This window comes from Halichoeres trimaculatus, unplaced genomic scaffold (genome assembly GCF_033239565.1).
Source record: "Halichoeres trimaculatus isolate MK-OKI-2021-1 unplaced genomic scaffold, fHalTri1.1 fHalTri1_scaffold_22, whole genome shotgun sequence".
Lineage (NCBI taxonomy): Eukaryota > Metazoa > Chordata > Actinopteri > Labriformes > Labridae > Halichoeres > Halichoeres trimaculatus.
In genome coordinates, this window is record NW_027437200.1 from 4,037,364 (window position 1) to 4,058,858 (window position 21,495).

Here is a 21,495-nt window from a genome sequence, read left to right on the forward strand (position 1 = left end):
TTACCTCAAATCATTTAGGGGGGGTCTTAATGATGTTTTAGGGGGGGCTTCAGCCCCTCAAATTAGGCCTAATGACGCCACTGAACGGATCTATCTTACTTTGAAGCTATATGATATTACTTTATTACATAAGCACAACATTATGTTGAATTTACTGAGCCCACATTAAGTTCTCTTAATATGATTAAGTTCAACTAACTTCACACAAATAAGCATTATTAATGTGGTGGTTTGTGTTCATGTAACACCTTAGTTTCTTGGCTGAATAACAACGTTACATGAATACACTGGGATTAGTAACTGTGAGAGAGAATGTAACACAGTGAATATGACACCCTGCTGTACATTGAGTGAAATAATAAAGTTCAAATTAAAAACTGTACAAATCAATATAAACACATTTTGTGCCATGGGTCACAGGTAGTTACCCCACGCCATGATAAGCAAAGACAGCTGAACTGTGCCACTTGTAGCACAGAGAGCCAGTCCAATCCATGTAGAGCACAAGCAACCGGTCCATACCAAGTTAAAGACGGACAGCCTCTAGGTGCCATGTCAAGCACAGCCTGGCAGTCTATGCCACATTAAGCACAGACTGCTGGTCTGTGCCATGTGGAGTACAAGTAACTGGCCAATACCAGGTTAAGCACAGACAGCTGGTAAGTGCCATGTTAAGCACAGACAGCTGGTAAGTGCCATGTTAAGCACAGGCAGTCAGTCCATGCCATGCTAAGCACAGACAGCCAGTCTGTGCCACTTGTGCCACGGACAGCCAGTTTGTTCCATTTGGAGCGCAAGCAACTGGTCTATCCCACATCAAGCACAGACAGTCAGTCCATGCCATGCTTGAGCACAGACGGCCGGTCCATGCCACATCAAGCACAGGCAAGCAGTCAGTGCCATGTGAAGTATAGATTATGCATGCCTCTGTGCAGCATATCAGTGAACAGCAGGGTCTCATATCCACTGTTATAAAATGTTGTCGCAACAATAATTAATTTGCTGAAACTGTTGTTAAAAATATAAAGGAGCAGATTTTAGAAGTTTGGTAACAGAGAATATCTAATTAAAAGATATGGAAATTTTAGGTTAGCTTGTCTATATTTTGAGTTGGATTTGTACAAGGTGATGATATTCTGAACAGTAGAGAATATAATTGTAGAGTATCTTTGCATGTGTGTTGGATTTAAGTGAGATGGTTATGTTCATTTTAAACGTCTGTGCTTTGTAGTCTTGAAACCTCTATTACCTTATTCCAATGAAACCCTGTTAATTGTTCAGTAAAAACCTAAAACGTTTAGTGCTTTCAACACAATACAGTTACATATTATGAACAACATCACTATTTCATTTCTTAGAGTGAATGCAGAGGGAGAACCAAGCAGACCAGACTCTCTTGAAGTATAAAAACTAATCTGCTGTACATTGTCACACTGAGCCTTACATTATTGTAAGCAGGGTTTTAAAAAGTTACAAATCCGCTTACACTGCTGAATAAACAGAGCCACCAGGTGCAGTAGAAAAAGAAATGGTTTAACCTAGAGATCCAAAGAAGGGGATTTAATTCCTCATAAATATAATATAATAACAAATACAGTCCTGTTGTCTTGACAATCTCTCACCTGTGGTTTGATTTTTTTTTTTGCCCCTTGCTTGTATTAGCAAGTATTCAAATTCAGTAAGGTAGGATCCTTTGTTCTCTTTAGTTGAGCTTATTTGCCACAGACAGCGTTTGAATGTATAATTAAACCACCTTTTGGATCCCTGTAACAGACTTTCCAGTGAGTAGCTATTTTCCCTCGCCAGCATCATCTGTCCTTTCCATTAAAGCCCACCTTGTAAATGACTCTATGGTGCTTTATCATGTTTTAATGGCATAACTGAAGAGCCTGGGACTCCTCTGGTTAACACATCTGATGTGTTTAAAGAGGCCAAGGTCTGAAAGCAGCATTATGTTCCATATCCTGAATAGAAAAGAAGTTGTCGCTTACGCTGATTAAAATTTGCATTCCCCTAACACCTGCATGTCTTTCTATGGGAGCAGAGTTGAACGTTTATTCCTGCTTGTGTGTGTGTGTGTAAGTTAGTGAGTGAGTGTGTGAGTGAGTGAGCAGGTTTTTTGCTCAGGCACAGGGCACCGGAGTGCTGTTAATTTCCGCTCGAGCAGGGGAACGGCCACTAAAAGTATCATTGAAGTGATGAATGTGCTGCTAGGCACAGGCATCAGTGTTTAATCTGAGTCATTGGAGAAATAGCACCAGATCAGCTTCAAACGACTTCCTTTCATCTGCATTTAAGGATGGATGGTCACAGATGTGGACCTGCTCTCGTTCTTCTTGTTTCATTTCACCTCCTGCATATTTTCATTTTCTTACACTCCACACGCTCTGGGCTGTTAAAATGACTGTGCAACCTCATCTTTCATGTTTTGATCTTCACATGATGAATGTGCAGCACACATATGTGCTAAAGAATCTGTGCATATTTAGTGTAAGGGATGGATTACCATGCAAAACCATGTTAACAACCATGTTTGTAATTTTGCACATCCACTTCAAAGTCTCCACTCAATTTACATGAATTGTACAACCCTTCTTAAAAAAACAAACATGGCATCTTATTGCTTGATGTTTATTGTGACAGTTACTAAAGTTGTCTGGTTACTACAAGCTGAGCTGATGCTGGTTTATTCAATGGACCGGTCACCATGTCATATTGTGATAATTTAGTCGATGAAAGTTCTGGAGATATTGTCGTGGGATGAAAATGAGGGATTGAAGGGCTAGATGTGCATCACTGGTTATATGAACTGACGAGTGCAAAATCTGGTTATGAACAGGACAGAATGGTATGCATATTATAAACATTGCAGTATTTCCTGCACCCTGGCACCAGTCAAACATATTTTCAAAACTTGGATTTCCTTTTCCAAGCGCCTCAGCATCTGACCCACCATGGAGAATAGAGTTGTGAGTGAAACAGTTGCATTTTTTTCAGTTGTCAAATATCTTAAAGATGGAGGGGTTTTTTTTAAAGGGTTTTTAGGTTTTATACTTTCCCTTTGCTAAAGAGAGATAATATGGGAGGAAAAATACATGTGTAAATGTGCGCATACACAGACACACACACACACACACACACACACACACACACACACACACACACACACACACACACACACACAAATATATATAAAGAGATAGAATAATATAATATTAGAGCTCTTAATTAACTTTTATTGATCATCTGCCAATGTTGCAATGTTTCTGAAGTTATCAGCCAATCAGACTTTCCACTAGCCCGTTTTGTTTTTCCTGTGCAAAAGACAGTAAAAAAAAAGATGTTATTATTGTTCTAAAATTTTAATTTTTTGTTCTGCTAATTTTTTTTTTTTTTGTAATGAATACACTGTTGTTATAATGCATACTGTTGTAACTGTTCCTAACAATTTATTATTGTTTCATATCAACAAAAAGGAAGCTGAGTATATTATGAATTTGAAAAGGGTGGGCAAAATAAGCATAGAAAGAGAGCCTGATCTCAGTGAGTTCTTATCTGGTTCAATAAAAGTTAAATAAAATTAAAAATAAATTATTCATAATAATAATAATAATAATAATAATAATAATAATAATAATAATAATAATAACAATAATAACAATAATAATAATAATAATAATAATAATAATAATAATTATTATTATTATTATTATTATTATTATTATTATTATTATTATTATTATTATTATTATTATTATTATTATTATTTTTATTATTAAAATGATAATGTGACTATTAGAACATACAATGTTTATCATTTGTGGAAAATAAATACCTTAGCTCACTTTAAAAAATATAAATATATATTAATTAATCAATTAATTTTTATTAAGATCTATGTATTGCATTTTTAAAAAAGTTTAATATAAAGCTTGTGTAGTTCAAACCACTGCAGGGGTATGAGACCTCCACACAGAATGTGTACCTGTTTCTGAAAATCATGCATTTTTGTTTCCAAGGTTAGGTAAGGTTTCCAAGGTTATTGCCATCAAATCATTTTTTACGTATCTGAAGGTCACTCTACTGTATCTGAAAGCTTTTCCCTTACACAAGATTAATGTGTCATAAGCAAGTAAAACCCACTTAAGTGAACTTGAAACCAAACATAAATCATCAATATTCAGTATAAAAAGCAACGGTCCGAGCACTGATCCCTGCAGCCCCCCGCATGTAACGTGTAACAGAAAACTAACACCAGTAAGAGCCAGGCCTGCACAAGTTTACCTGGTTTTAATTTGCCTCCACCTGATGTCCATCTTTTCCTCTTTCAGCCACATTTTTTTTTTTTGTATGGAGCCATCTTAATTTTATTTTATTTTTCAAATCATACGTTGAAAGCAATCTAAGACCTGATGAGCCACTGATACATTGCTTAAGCAGATGAAATTATGCCAATTTTCTGACCTTTAGTCTGTGTGGATGGTGGTGATGCCACTGTGACAACATGCTTTTTTTCTTGATCTATGCAGTTTTGTGACGCAGCCCCCTAAAATAATGAAGTATCCACACAAAAAGAGGCATAAACACTCTCATTTCTTTGAGCGTTTTCTGTGTCTGTCTGGCTGGTGTGATACTGAACTTATTTCTGTCTCTGCGCTCTCTCCTTTCCCCTCCTTCATTTTTGGTTCTATCTCTCTCTGTCTCATCTTCTTTTGCATCAGGTGTTTCTCCAAAGGGTGGCCCTGTACCAAACAACCTTTTTTGTTCTGGTTGATTCCTCAGTTTCAAGGTTCAGAGCGCTGCTTGAAGTGAATTGCTCTCTCACACATTAAGAGCCCGACCGCAAATGCACACACAAGCACACACACACACACACATACATACACACACCCACATGCACAGGATTTAAGTCCACACTTTTAACTCTGCTCAATGCCATCTACTTCATCTCATGTTTTCATGCTTCTCCAGCCACTTCGGCCCTGTATCTGAGCATCTGTGAAACACCAGCTGAATGCTTGATGCGTCTTTTTATCTCTTTCTCAGTTTACCCGCGTCCAGAGCTTTTGTCAGACAAACTTTTGCGATCTGGCATTTTTTCCTGAGGGGATGTATAGTCTGGTGCATTTTTTCCTCTTCTTTTCTATTTGTTATCCACAGCGTTGCTATGGGGTTGTTAACTGGCCTGCATTGGTTCTCATCCACACACACTCACACAAACTTTTGAAAACTTCTCAAAATAACCTGACTGAGCTGCATGTTTGGTGCCTACCCCCTTCTGTGAATTTAGAGTACAGGCAGGGTGAGTTGATGCAGCAGGGAATCTTCAGGAGAATTCACTTTTCACTTTTTAAAAAAATTATTATTATTTTATTTATTTTTGTAATCTTAATATTTAGAATCTGTTATGACTTTTTACGGCTCATTTGTTGGCCATAGACGAACTGGTTACATCTGCAGTGGTGGTTTTACTGGTGTTGTTCCCATGTGTCCAGGGATCCAGTCACTGTTTATTCACAAGATTATCTGTTAGCAGTTGATGCTAACTAGTGCTAGGCCCTATGTTCCCTGGGATCTGAGAACAAAGAGGTGAGGACAACATGCTGGAACTGCAGCAAGATGACATCGAGCTGTCCCTCCATTGATGGTTATGGGGCAAGTAAGATCAATCTTACCAGAGGGCAGAGTAGCATCATGCTATTCACAGACATGGCTAACAGAGCTAACACCTGACAGAAGCAAGGGATGGAAAACATGACCAACCCTTTCAGAGGACTTTCCACCTTTATTTTATCAGTCTGTGCACATTTCATAATGATAATGTGATAATCTCAATAACATGTGGCTGATGTTCTGTGCAGTTTTGCTGCTTGTTCAAAAAAGTTCTTATATGGCATGTGTAAATAGCAAAGGATGTCAGTTTGCGCTGTTTAATAATATTTTTAGATCAAAAACAAGAGGAAGTGTGAAGTAATAATGAGTTAGGTTTGTTTTGGTCCTTGATGATGAATCCTTTTAGATTTCAGGAGAAGTGTAGCTCCATGGAACATCAAGATAAACTTTTACCCTACTCTTAACACACTTTATATAAGTTTATATTACTCCACTACTTTAGTACTTGCATTATAAGAGTGAGAAGAGCGCACTTGTCCAAAATTGCAGGTTGGTGACCCTGATGAAACATCGCATGGAACGTGATTTAGAAAGTAAACCTTCAACAAAAATATAAACCAACTAAATACAGTGACTTTTAAAAGAATCTCGACTTTAGGTGCAGATTCTGTGGGTGCTTTGGGGCCTGAGCACCTACGGAGAACCCTCAGCACCTGAAAATGCAGAGCATCAACTTGAGTGTGTACTTTTTTTGGCGTGTGTCCCTGTAAACTTTGTCTTGTCCGTCTCCTTAAAACTCCACGATGAACAGTAAAAGCAGAGCTAATTGATCATGTACACTGTTGCAGATGCTGATGACTGACAGATTGGCATGTCTCGTTTTACAGTGTTAGCTTTCAGAACCGCAGACAGCTCCGTTCTTGATGGCTTTAAGTACAGCTCATCGTTCAGCTATCTGGTCTCTGGGGAGCTGGAGTTTAGATTTCTTAGCCTAAACTGGATTCTCTCTTTCCACTAAAGCTTGTTGCATAAATTAGAGTATAAGAAGAAGAACAAAAAACTTGTTAGTGTTGTTCGTAAAGTTTGTCGCAGATGTGAACTTGGCTGTGTGTGTGTGTGCATTTATGCTGGTTGCTGCTGTATGGTCTGCGTGTTAATCTGTGAACTTTTGAATAACACAATGTGCTTAAAAATCCCATTTCAGCTGCTGTATTAAAGTGGTAGTCATGTAATTTTTGAGGAAACCTTCAGCACAAACATAAATCGGTGCCAATGATCATGACAGTCTGCTTTAGTTTCTGCATTAAATTTATCAATCTATCTATTTTCTATCTATCTATCTATCTATCTATCTATCTATCTATCTATCTATCTATCTATCTATCTATCTATCTATCTATCTATATATATATTGTGCTGAGTCATAACAAACTTTATCGCAGGATACTTTAAAAAAAAACATTAACAGTTCTAGACTTGTTCTTGTTAATAACATTTAATCTTGTGAAATGAAACCGAACATCAAGATAAGAAGTCTTATCTTATCTGAACCCACTATGAGGGCAGCACTTTGCAGGATTTAGCAAGTTACAAGAAACCTTGGATACAACCAGACCCATGTTAGACAGACATGTAGGTTCACTGCCTTGCTCAAGGGCACTTAGGCATATGACTGCAGGATCTGGGATGGGACCCTCAACCTTCCAACTGAGAAACGATGATTTTACCACTGATCCACAGCCGCCATAAGTACTGTTGCTATACATATTATAACATGATGATTCAATTGGTTAAACATTCATTTATTCCAATGAGTAAGAAACCTGAGGAAACACAGATTAACGTGAAGGCTGTCATCACTGAGCAATGCATCCTGGGTAGGGATGTCAGATAGTTTTAAAGTTTATCACAGATTGAAACATTTTCAAACAAGAAAAAGGCATTTTTTTTTCACTTCCCTTCCCAGAGTTCATTGAAAAACACAAATCTACCAATTATATTTTTTCTTTCTCAGTTGTAATTACAGAAGTTATGTGTGTGTTTGTTCTGCTACATCCAGTCAACATGACAAGAATAGAAGAACTGGTCTAGTGTTGTGATGAGTGACTGTCATTGGCTTCCTGTATCTAACAGTGTGTGTTAAAAGGCATGAATAATGTTCAAAGTAACACTGAAAAGACAGCTGAAGTGTTTCCTTGAACTGAACAATCTGGTTCTGTTGTAACTGAGTATTAGAATGCAGCTCAGTTTATCAGCACCCTCACAAATTGGTGTGTCTTTACAGCCTTTCACATGTTTTACTCAACCTTTTGCTTACTTTCTCCTCTATTCTAATTCCTATTCAATTCCTACAGCTCCCATCTTCTTGCTATCTCTGCTTTTGTTGAACATGCGTCCCTGTGGACCTGTGGCTGAAGATATCCTTGAATGCAGAACTCCTCTTTTACAAATCCACTGGATGTGACCTTGAATATATATTTCTTCTTGTAGACTGACAGTATTTTCTCAGTTCTTATCACACACACAGACACAACACATATGCACCCTTTCTCCTGTGTATGCATTTATTCTATTCACATCTCTTCCACCCTGCTTTTTCTACCGTGACTGCATCTCTTTGATCCACCTGCAGCTATTTTACATAGATTACACCATGTTATGCCATGAAGAGCAGTGTCTCTACTTAACAGCTTTTTCTTTCTTGTCCTCATCTTAACCTGTCCCTTCTAAATATCTTGGCCATGTGGGATAGCATTTTCTCTTGGCCAAGTAACTACCAGTAGCAGCTTGCCCGTTGGGAGGGAGGGTCAGCGGAGGGCCCTGCTGTGCTTTCGGCGGGTGCCATGGGCCGGAGGTCACCAACTGCCTGCTGGAGATAAAGAGCAACTTCCACTACGGCGTACAGATTCTGAACTTTGTTGGCAGTGGAAACCTGGATGTCAAAACACCACCTGGCACAATGATTACAGCAGACAGAGCAGTTTATCTATAAAGGACAATTACATTCTCCTCTCCATTTATGCTTTCTTTGTAGTGTCCTCACATATTGGATCCAGAGACCTTTTCAGCCTGGTGTGTGAGTTTTGTATAGGTCTAGCACCGTTTTCAAGTGACAGAAGCTGGTTTGGATCAAAGCAGTTCTATTTAATTTAGATATAGTAAAGGATTTAAACCATTTTTGCCCCCTGCTGGCAACAACAAACGTGCACAACAGAAACATATACCTGATTGTGCATTTGCACTGAAGTGACCAGGATCTGTATTTAGTTCTGAAGTGCCTGATCTGCCATTTAAAACAGCTTTGCTATAAGGGTAGTACTCTCCATAGTCCTAGGAACTATGCAGGGCAGGGCCTGTAAGCAGAATGTGTCCGATCAGTGGAGGACCCGACCTCTGTATTTCCAGAGTGTGAGCTTGGTCAGTATTGCCAACAGTCAGTCAAATTCATTCCCAGTCAGGGTTGGACTCTGCCAGGGCTGCCCTTTGTCACTGATTGTGTTCATTACTTTTATGGACAGGATTTAAGCCAAGTGGCTGAAGGAGTCAGGTTTGGGGGTCTCTGGATCCCATCTCTTTTTGCAGATGATGTGGTCCTGTCGGCCTCATTGAACACTAACCTCTAGCTCACACTAGGACAGTTTGCAGCAGAGTGTAAAGCAACCAGGATGAAAATCAGCACCTCTAAGTCTCAGGCCATAGTTCTCAGTCGGAAAAGAGGTGGACTGCCCACTCCAAGTCAGGAGATAGTCTTTGCCCCAAGTGGAGGAGTTAAAGTATCTTGGGGTCTTGTTCATTGGTCAATCTATATCCCAACCCTCACCTTTTGCCACGAGCTATGGGTAGTGACTGAAAGAACAAGATCGCAGATACGAGCGGCTGAAATGAGCTTTCTCCGCAGGGTGTCTGGGCTCAACCTTAGAGATAGGGTCCGGACAGCCGGGAGAGGCTCGGAGTAGATCTGCTGCTCTTCTGCATCGGAAGGAGACAGATGAGTTGGTTCAGGCATCTGGTGAGGATGCCTCCTGGACGCCTCCCTGGGGAGGTGTTTTGGTCATGTCCAGCTGGGAAGAACCTAGGGTAGATCCAGGACACAGTGGAAAGATTATATCTCTCGACTGACCTGGGAACACCTTGGTATCCCCTCAGAGGAGCTGGTGGAAGTGACCAGGAACAGAGGTCACTAGTCTACGTTTATGGCATTGCTGCCCTGCAACTTGTAATGGAAGATTCTATCTATCTATCTATCTATCTATCTATCTATCTATCTATCTATCTATCTATCTATCTATCTATCTATCTATCTATCTATCTATCTATCTATCTATCTATCTAACTGTCATACAGCAACTAGTTATCAAGTTAGAGATACTGTGGATGCTGACAGTAAACTACTTTAAACTCAATCCCAATAACTTACAATGTTTGTTTTTTAACATAAATAATCATGTAAACTTGCAGGAAATTAGCAATTTTGGAGGCAGCTTTCTTTATTTCAAAGTGAAAAGCTCCACAGTCCATCAGGATCAGGATTAAAAATGATCCTAAAAGAAACATAGACATATAGAGCGCATTGTGCACCACTGATTTACTCTGATCTTTGGAAAGATATAACAAACTAAGACTGACTCATGTCAAAAGAATGATCTTAATTTTTTATGTCAGATTCCTTTTTCATTTATCTGCCACACAGCACAATCTGAAGATAATGGGGCTCACATTTAGATCAGTTTAAAAACTATCCAAGACCCTTTTCAGAAAGACGTGTTTCCAGGATGACAAGTGTGTTGACACCAGTCATAGCACTCAGGTGCCTGTACCCTTCATTCTCATTTTACCACAGTGGCTTCATTCAGATTAAAGCAAAAAAATTCAAAGCCACAATGTCAAAGCTTGATTATTTATTTTTGTAGTGTGAGCGCCTGTGTCATCATCTTTTCATTTCACTGATGATGAATGGAACAGCACGAGGGATGGTCGGAGATTTGGATGCACATTACAACCATTTCCAGGATGAAATATGAGTTTCTTTTTGTAGTTTCTTGAGAGGAGTTTAGAAGACCATCTTATCTATTCTGTTTACTCCACTGAAAACGTAACTAACTTTGAGTGAGGAGAGCGTTAAGCATTTGATATGAGGGGATGATGCAGATAACTGGTATGAAATCCCCGGGCTGTCATCAATGGAATTTAGATGTCTAGTGTTGCTGGAGGTAATAGAGATAAATGCACTGTGGCCAAAAATCTATCTCGTTTCTTCTCTCTGAGCCGGCGCCTTGCCCTGCAAAGTGTGGTAAACTGTTTCCTCTGCTGTGAAAGTACAAACACACACAAACGCGCACAACCACACAATAAGACAAGGATGAATTGTCATTGTTTCTTCATCCCCTTTCAATAATTATCGACTGCAGCGCTCAGTTGTTTGACCTGACAGGAATCTGCTTTTTCTCTTTGACACATGGGTATGTATACAAAACGTGACATTATTCAGCCTCCTCAGTGTGGTCCATCATCACAGTGTTAGCATAAAAGCCACATTGTTTGTGGATAAATGGACATTGATGTTTCGCTTTATTGCCTGACTAATAATTACATTTAACAATGAACTTTTCACCACAATGACAAAACCGACAAGACATCGCTCAACTGAACACACAAGGAAATAGCTCTGCTTCCTTAAACCCGAACAGCATACTTTACCTATCTGTTGATTAAACTCATAGAGTGTAAGTATGTACTCTTTTTTTTCTGAGTTCATCTGAGTAAACTGGACTGATGTTCCTGAGTGAACACAGTTGCTTAGCAGAGCACATGATCAGTAGAGCAGTGCAGATAAATTTCTAGAAACTCTGAAGAAAAGTGGAAGAAAACACATTTTTAGAGTCTTGGTAAGTTTCAAAGCGAGTATCAAAATGGAGAAGAAAGGTGATTTAAGAGACTTTGAACGTGGCATAGTCGTTGGTGCCAGACGGGCTGGTCTAAGTATTTCAGAAACTGCTGATCTACTGGGATTTTAACCCACAACCATCTCTAGGGTTTACAGAGAATGGTCTCAAAAAGAGAAAATATCCAGTGAGCGGCAGGTCTGTGGGACAAAATGTCTTGTTGATGCCAGAGGTCAGAGGAGAATGGACAGACTGGTTGGAGCTGATAGAAAGGCAACAGTAACTCAAATAACCACTGGTGACAACCGAGGTCTGCAGAAGAGCATCTCTGAACACACAACACGTCCAACCTTGAGGCAGATGAGCTACAGCAGCAGAAGACCACACCGGGTGACCCTCCTGTCAGCTAAGAACAGGAAACTGAGGCTACAATTCACACAGCAACACCAAAACTGGACAATAGAAGATTGGAAAAACGTTGCCTGGTCTGATGAGTCTGGATTTCTGCTCCACATTCAGATGGTAGGGTCAGAATTTAGCGTCAACAACATGAAAGCATGGATCCATCCTGCCTTGTATCAACGGTTCAGGCTGCTGCTGCTGCTGGTGTGATGGTGTGGGGGATATTTTCTTGGCTCACTTTGGGCCCCTTAGTACCAACAGAGCATGGTTTAAAGTCCACAGCCTACCTGAGTATTGTTGCTGACCATGTCCATCCCTTTATGAGCACAGTGTACCCATCTTCTGATGGATACTTCCAGCAGGAGAACGCTCCATGTCATAAAGCTGGAATCATCTCAGACTGCTTTCTTCAACATGACAATGAGTTCCCTGAACCCAAATGTCCTCCACAGTCCCCAGATCTCAATCCAACAGAGCACCTTTAGGATGTGGTGGAACGGGAGATTCTCACCATGGATGTTCAGACGACAAATCTGCAGCAACTGTGTGATGTTATCACGTCAATATGGACCAAACTCTCTGAGGAATGTTTCCTGCTCCTTGTTCAATCTATGTCACCAAGGATTAAAGCAGTTCTGAAGGCAAAAGGGGGTCCAACCCGGTACTAGCAAGGTGTACCAAATAAAGTGGCCTGTGGAACAAAAACATTTATCATGGTCCAAACCATAGTTTGGACTTTTAGGTGTGAAAACACCCCAAGTCATTTAGTTACCTTGTCTCAATTTAGCTGTAAAGTAAACTTAACAAGTAGATATCACGTAAAGTTAATGACAAAGAATCCCAATTTTGATATTACTACAAAAAAAATGTATGGATATCTTATTTTGAAAGGCAAATTGCTCACTTCCTGTTGGAGATAGGTCAGGGGTATTAGTGTATAATTTTTGCGTCTCAAAGAGACAAACAATTTGGTGTTGGTTTTATCTCTCTACGACATTCCTAGCGGCCGCTATGGCCGTTTTAATTTGCCCCGGTTGCTGTACAGAGCTTATTATTGGATGTCGGGGGTCATGTTTGGTATCATATTGCAATTTCACGGGATTGTGAGGTGTGTGACAATTTTTGTGAGTTTTTGAGCATGTTTAGCGGGTTTAATTTCCATACTCAGGGCGGGTTCTAGCTTGCTAGAAGGTGCCCAGGCTCAGGCCTCGGACCCTAAAAATCCTGATATATTGTATTCTGATTGTTTTTTCCCACCCCTACCTTTTAGAGTGCAGTCAGTTTCCAAAATTCTTTAAGTAAGCACAACTCCTCACATTTTACAGTGTAAAGACCAGTTGAAAATCACAGACCAAAAGATTAAATTTTCATGCTTTAAAAATGAACATTGTCCTGTTAGTCTAAGAAAACATCTCCAAAGTATCAAACGTGTACATCAAGAAAAGGTCATAAATAATGAAAGTGGGAACACAGCAGACACATTTGTAGTGATCACACTGCAGTGAAATGTTTCAGCCTGAAGCTCCTCCTCCTGGACTAATGGCTGCTGTCCATTGCTTCAAACCAAAGTGCATCAAATTGGTGTTTTGTCTAGACAGCCTGTCCACATGAATATGTGCTCCTATAAATCTGACATAAATGCATAGTTAGGAAGTGTCCTCCAGACAAATGAGCCTGCAAAGCTACTTGTGTGTGTGTGTGAGAGAGAGAGAGTGTGTGTGTGTGTGACTGCATGTGATGTATGTAATTTGGGGCCTTGCTCTCCCACTGGAGCACAACACAAGGTAACGCCCCTCATTGTCATTCAGGACTGAAAGAGAAGCGGCTCCTTTGACATCTCATCTGAATAATATGATGAAAATATGAAACATGGATGAGTGTGTTCCTGTGTGTGTTTACACGTCAAAGCGTATATTCTTTACTGGACTTTAATTGTGTATGTATTGTATGACTTTCTCTGTGTGATATAGAGTTTGTGTTAGCGTGCATTTCCACTGTGAAGCCATGAAGGTGAAGACCTGACCCTCCAGGGACTTCTGCTCCCACTGTCCCTCTCCCACTCATCTGACACCACAAGAGGTCTTTGGAATAGTGGTTTGCTGGCAGAATGCGCATAAAGGCGTGTGTGTGAGTGTGTGTGTGTGAGTGTGTGTGTGTGCGCGTGCATGCATGCAAGTGTGTGTGGATGATGGATTGGGGTCATGGAGGGTTGCAGGGTTGCAATGTTGTTGCCAAGACAAACAGCTGCGCTTGTGTCTGGGGCAGGTGTTTCATCGAGACTCAGCACACTGAAATTAGTCAAATCAATACACCCCTTCCTCTTTTCTGCATATTTGTGAGAGTGTGTGTGTGTGTTAGTGTGTGTGCTCTCCTGTTTTAGATGTATGCTTTGATCCATTTCATGTCTTCCCTGATGCAGCTGATCACTGTTTGTATATATGTTTCCTCTGCTCCTCCTCCTCTCCTGTGTACTTACAGTTACCTTGCCATAAATTCTGAATGTCGATTGTCTCTGTAGTTTCCCATCCAACCCTTTACCAAAGCCCATTTCCCCCCCTAAATGGACCACAGAGAACTGCCCGTTCTATCACTTTAATACAGAGAGTAAAGGCACTTTTCCCACAATAGTCTTGGTGTGTAGATTATCCACCCTCTGTTGATTTCTGAGCTTTCTGTGAGCCCCGAGGTCTGTCTCAGCTTCTCAGTGTGCTGCATTCACTGGGAGCTTCTTTCTCACGCTCAACCAACTTTATGTATTCACCCATAGATATAAACACCATTCTCTGGAGTAAAGACTTGTTTCCCGTCCTCTTGCTCTTTTTCTGGTTGTTTTTTCATCTCAAAACAAAAAAGTCAAGCTTCTGTGTTCCTGCATTATTTATCTCGTACAATTTTTCCTTCATGGATCTCAGGACGGAAGTGAAGTGATAAAATATATAAACGGAGCCTTGGCTGCCCATACTAAAATATCATCCAACGTTTGTTGGTTTATGGACAGATACTGATGTATTTAACAATGCACTTCTTCTTTTGGACCTCAGGACAGCTTCTGACACGAATGACCATGAGATTTTAATCCATGGACCTTGCTCTATCTGGGTTCATTTGTTATCTTCATATTAAGCAGATTTGTCTCTCGAGTCAGAGGTACATACATTTTAAATATGGTATATTTTAAGAAAGCATTCTTGGACTCATTTTATTCTCCTTGCACGTGCTTCTCATGGTAGTTTCATCCCACATAAACGTAGTTAGCACGATTATGTGGGATGAAACTACCACGCAGGTTTTTAACTTTAACTACTTACTGTCTATAAATGTGCTGACTTCAGCCATATATATATGTATATATATATATATATATATATATATATATATATGTATATATATAAATATATATATATATATATATATATATATATATATATATATATATATATATATATATATATATATATATATAGATACACACACACACTAAAAAATAGTTGGGTCAACTTAAATTATTGCTTCAATTGGTCACACCTAAATAAATAAAGTTATTTGAAACACAATTGATTCAGTCAAATGAACTTAAAAAAAATGTGATTGTTCTCAAATCAACATTTTTCATCAATCAAACCTAAGGTTTCAGTTGTTTAAACTCAGTAATTTGCAAAACCTCGAAGTAAAATCTGACGAGGTGTTTTAACACTTTATTGCACTGTAAAAATGTGACAAGTTGAATTTACTTAAAAGAATCTGGGAAAATAATTGCACTAAAAGGTTAGTAAATATGACTTATAGTCTTAAGTTGAGTTAACTTTATGTCTACTTGTAAAGTTTATTTTACAGTCTATTGAATTGACTCAAACTGACTTCAAACCGTGAGTTAGGAGAGAATGCAGTGGATATTAGACTCCGCTGTACATTATACTGATAACCTGCCAAGAGCACAGGCTTTCAGTGCTCCACATGGCATGGTCCTGCTGTCTGTGCCCTGTGGCATGGACCGTGTACCTTTAAGCGTATTTAATGTTTTATATGTTAATAAATGAGATGTGTTGATGGGCTACAATTATAATTAGAAATGACAAACTGGGTTTTAACTTCATTTATATTTAAATTGCCATTACTGAGAGAGTATTGTAAATGGAGCCCTCACTGCCGGGGAGCACAGGCAGCCAAGACAAACATCCTATGCCGTGGAGCGCAGCCAGGCAGCTGGTCCATGCCATGGAGCACAGACACACTGTTCCCACATGGTATCTCAATGTGCATCAGGATCTCGTATCCACAGTGTTCCCTCCTCACCCATGGTTTGTCTTTTTGGGTTTTGCAGATTATTGAGTTGAAAAAACTTAAAACCTTTAGTTAGATTGATGAAAAATGTTGATTTGGGAAGAATTAAAATAATGATTTCATTTGCCCTATTAGTTTGTTTACATGAACTTGTTAATTTCATTTCAAAACACTCATTTTATTTAGGTGTGACCAATTGAAGCAATTAATTTAAGTTGGTCCAACTACTTCTTTTTTTTAGTTGTAGCAATGCAGGATTTCAAGTTGATATGATCCACAAAAATATATTGGAAACCTTGACTTAAAAATATTGAGTTGGATTAGTTAAAAAAATTACATCACTTCAACTGTTTGAAGATTCTCTTTTTACAGCGTAGGCTTGCATGCGTTTAAGGTGCTATAAAACCAAAGCTGGATTGGACTGGATTGAATTATTAAAGAATAAGTCAAGACAACCTTCACTGTTAAATCTTTTTTATAATTAAACTGAAGCAATTGAAAAGTACTAAATCAATCTTTATTTCAAATGGCACTAAATCACAACAAATTCTATCCAAAGACGCTCTCCAAAACTACCAGCAGGTCTAAACCTCTTTAATTAAACTGAAACAGGTCTGCTGCTGAACACCTTGCTAGTTATTCATTAAAACCTTGACATTTGTGTGTATTAGAGTCACTCAGGGTGTAGCTCATATAATATCAGGTTATAATTATAATTTTTTGGAATGGAAACGGACGCTGAGTACCCTGCCACCAATCTAATTATTTTGGCCTAAAATTGAACTCAAACTTTTTGACTTGAGCAAACTTTCAGAAACAAATGTAAGAATAGTTAAAACTTCTCTTGTGAACTTTTAAGTCCAAGAATTGTTTAGACTTGACGTATTGTCACTTAGTATGAAAACTGAGTTTATCTGGTGCAACAAAAATGTATGTTCCAACTGTTAAAAGTGAAATGTTGATATAGAGAAACCAATGCTTTCATGTACCAAGTGTATGCATGATCATCATCAGTGAAAACCAGCTTTTTCTGCTTTACTTGTTCAGCCTCTCCTGGTCTGCTGGTAGTCCTCTTAATGACCCTCAACACCTGGATCAGGTGAGAACCATTCAAAGGCAAACACCATTATTGAAGTCCCATGCATCCTTTCAAATGAAAGGCTTTAGTTTGTTTTTTTGTGGCGGCTTTAAGTTCCAGCACGAATAGATACAGACTCTTTTATTCAATCAACTGTTGGTTTGTAAAACAATGTGCGTACCGAACAACTTGAAGTTGGGGATTTTCTGAGTTAAAAACTCAGACCTGGGACTTCAGAGCATTCCAGACGTACCTGGAAAAGAAAGATGTCTGTCAACAAAACGATGATTAAAAAGAGTGGTTCTAAGCAGGTTTACCCTGAATTTTCAGATACTGTTTTTCGCTGCCGATTCCAATCAGTAAAGTATTGGCTGATCAAAGTAGCTACATCTATGAATTCTACTACGTATAGAACAGGTTTTACTCTTTATTCTATTGTGTTATTACAATGGAAAACTGAAACATTTTAATAACAAAATTTTTTTGATGTTTAATCATTTACCGTATTTTCCGCACTACAAGGCGCTTCGGAGTATAGGGTGCACCTTCAATGAATGGCCTATTTGAAAACTGTTTTCATATATAGGGCGCACCGCATTATAAGGCGCATGGAGTAGAAGCTATAGTAGTGGCTGGGGTTGCGTTATGCATCCACTAGATGGAGCTGCGCTAAAGGGAACAGTCAGATAAGTCAGTCAAACTTAGGCTACATCCACACGGAGCCACACATTTTCCTATCCCACTATTTTCTGTGCCGTTTTCAAAAAAAGCACGCTGTAAAGACGAAACTGTTTTTGCCATCCACAAAAGCCGTTTCCAGAGATCAGTTCAAATGCCAGACCTTTGGGGGGCGCTGTATTGCTCTGACAATAAACAAGAGAAGAAGCCCAGTCCAGCCTGTGAGCTAATGTTGGCAGAATTCCTCTTTACAGGTTCTTACTGCTTACTGCTGTTACTCCGGCAACGCCCCCCAACTATGGTAGGGGTATATAAAAAGCGCATCAGAGTATAAGGCGCACTGTCAGCTTTTGAGAAAACTGAAGGCTTTTTGGTGCGCCTTATAGTACTGAAAATACGTAATCAATAGCGATCCATGTATAAGGCGCATCGGACTATAAGGAGCATTGTCGGCTTTTGAGAAAACTGAAGGCTTTTAGGTGCGTCTTGTAGTGCGGAAAATATGGTAGTTGTAGCTTTTCAGTGGATGCTGCCATTGTTATCGATGTAAGATGAATCAAACTCTGTGAAGTCAGGATGGATTCTCCCTACTTTACACTTGTGAAGTTAAGAAGACCAGCTTCCAACAAGCGCTTCACCTGGAGTTGCCACTCACCCCCTCTTTTTTTTTTTTGCACTTATGATGAAATGGAGAAGAAAAGTCGATAACAAGTGGCCCCACCAGGCTTCTGTAAAACAACATATCGGGGTAAAGTTTCATTTACATCAGATCGACAGCACTCGGTGTCAGTCAAGGCTGGACTGGCAGGAACAACACAATAGGTGTAATTACAGGATGGGCCAGAAAAATTTACCCATCGTTTTTTCTGCACCATCCAAAAATGCTTGCAGACAAACATAACAAACATTGAACACAGTTTCTATACTTCATTCTCTGTCACCAAAAAGATTTACATCTCCACATGGCCACTCTTTGCCTTTATCGTGGCCTGGAGACGACCTGGCGCTGCCTGGTATGAGCGCCGCACTGTCTTTGCATCAAGTTTTGACCATGACTTCATCAGAGCTGTCTTCAAAGCGGTGACACTGCTGTGAGATACTCTTGAGACCTCCCTCTCCAGGATAGACCAGATCGCAAAGTCTATTGGATTGATGTCCGGACTTGACGGAGGCTACATGTTCTTGTCCCAGAAGCCAGGAAAGTGCTGCTTGCACCAGGCCTGTGACATTGGATGTGTGAGCTGGTGCTCCATCTTGTGTGAAGACAGACTGGTTTCCAAATGCATCGGTACACCAAGGCAACACTTTTTCTTCAAGCATTTGAAGGTACACCTGGCTGTTCACTTTCACACCCTCCTGAATGAAGACCAAAGGAGACTTTGAGCCATCAGATGCAACAGCCCACACCATGACTCCAGGTGCTTCTGACGACCAAAATGAGTTCTGCAGCCTTCAGGTAGGTGCTGTGCACCATGTGTATAAACCCTGTCATTCTGGGAATTGACCACTTCCTGAACGGTGAAGATCTTCTCATCAGACCAAACCAGGACTTTGTCTGCGGCACTCTGTCAGGCCGTTTTTTCTTAGAAGCAGCTGAAATCAGTTGTCTGTGTTGCATTTTTAGTGCTTTTAGTCCGAGATCCTGTTTGACGATTCTTCTCAGTGAAGTTCTTGAGATGGTCACATTTTTTTGCTGTTTCCCTCATGCTCCTGCGAGGATTCCTTTGGATTCTCTTCCTCACCATCTCAACAACTGAACGTTTTCTTCAAGGGATTGGCTTGTTGGTGGTGTTGCCAGTCTCTTTGTATCATTTCATGACATTGTAGACAGTCTTGCAACAAACATTCACCCTTTTTCATAATTTGTTGTCAGTCCAGCCTCCTTCAAGGCCACAATCTGGTCACGCTTACCCTTTGATGCCATACTCAACAATCATTAGGAGTAAACAAATGAACTTAGTTACATCAAAAGCTATGCCTTTAAAGATAAACTATTCAAAATTTTAAGTAATTAGGACAAAAGCTAAGCAAACAAAATAGAGATATACCATGGGTAAATCTTTCGGGCCCACCCTGTATAAGGCCATCTTCTTTGAGAAATACCATATTACAAGTAAATACTGCCACCTTCTCTAAGCACAATGTTTAATATCATGATATCAACAACTACAACACACAAAGCGTCTGAAATAATGGTGATAATTATAAGAATGTATTTATTACAACTGACTTTGTCCCTGTGTCTGCTGGTCTTCATATGTCAAACAGTAATTGTGCTTGCCACAAGTCTCCTGGATTCAAAAATTCTGAAAGCATTTCTTTTCAACACCAAATTGGCACCAATTAATCTTGTGGCTGCTGAGTGAAAGCTTAGCTTCATCTGACTGCATCAAAATGGTGAAAAGCACAGTCATTACATCCAGGCCTCCGTCCAAGAGGTAAAATGTAACCGTGTTGGCTAAAACTCACTGCTCATTTCCATGAAATCATTTTCTTTTTAATTACAAACAATTATAACTTTTGTAATTCTCTCTTGGAAAAGTTTAAACCATAATAACCATAACTTTACAACAAATTGTGAAGCCCTACTCTGTGTTTTACACCTGAAAAGTCATCAGACAGTCGTCTCCATATAGGATGGAGCCCACTGTATGAGATCAGCAAAAGGTAAAAGGTACTTTTTGTCAGGCTGCATGAGTAACACGTCACTCAAATTTATAAAAACTCATTTTGTCAGAAATAATGTAACTTTCATTGCTCAGAATACGACATTTTTTAAAAATCTGTAGCTTAACCACGCTGCTAAAAACTCCTGCTACAGAAATTATCCCCACTACCATGACACGTCCTCCTCCACCTTTATCTGTTGGAACTACTTGACTTGGTTATTTATTTTATCATGACATACCATGTTACACAATTTTAAAAACATTTTATAGCTTCAACCTTACATATATCTGTCATTTCACTGCTTTAAGAGGAAACGGAAACTCACAGCTGATAGGAGGTATCCAAGTTATTCGATTGATAAAGTTCCTATTTTTATATACTAAGTTTTAATTTTTTGCACCTAAGAGACTGTATTCACCCAAATATAGGACGACCCTGATTATACCGCAATCCCCCTTTTATCGAGACCAATCTTTAGAAAAATACTCTGACAACCAAAATTTTCTTTGTTTTAATTTACTTAAGAAACTGCTTTTATTGAAATTCTAAGAAAATCATTGACACAATAATCAAACTGCTTTCATTTTGGCTCTAAATCCAACCACCACTTGGACCATGGTAAGCTTTTCTTTTACAGTTTGAGGTGTGAGCCTAAGGCATTACTCTGTGGTAGTGATGTGCGTATCGATACTGAAATATCGATACTTCCAATACCAGATCTCTAGGTTCTAAAATGGATTTTCAAATTAAAATATAGATCTTTTTGCTACTTCAGTCATTTGAGATTATATATATAATTAACAGGAACAAAGTGGAAGATATTTAAACGATCGAGATCTTGGATGAATAACATAGTTGGTGGGAACTACTTTTTCTTCCGCCTGGGTAAGA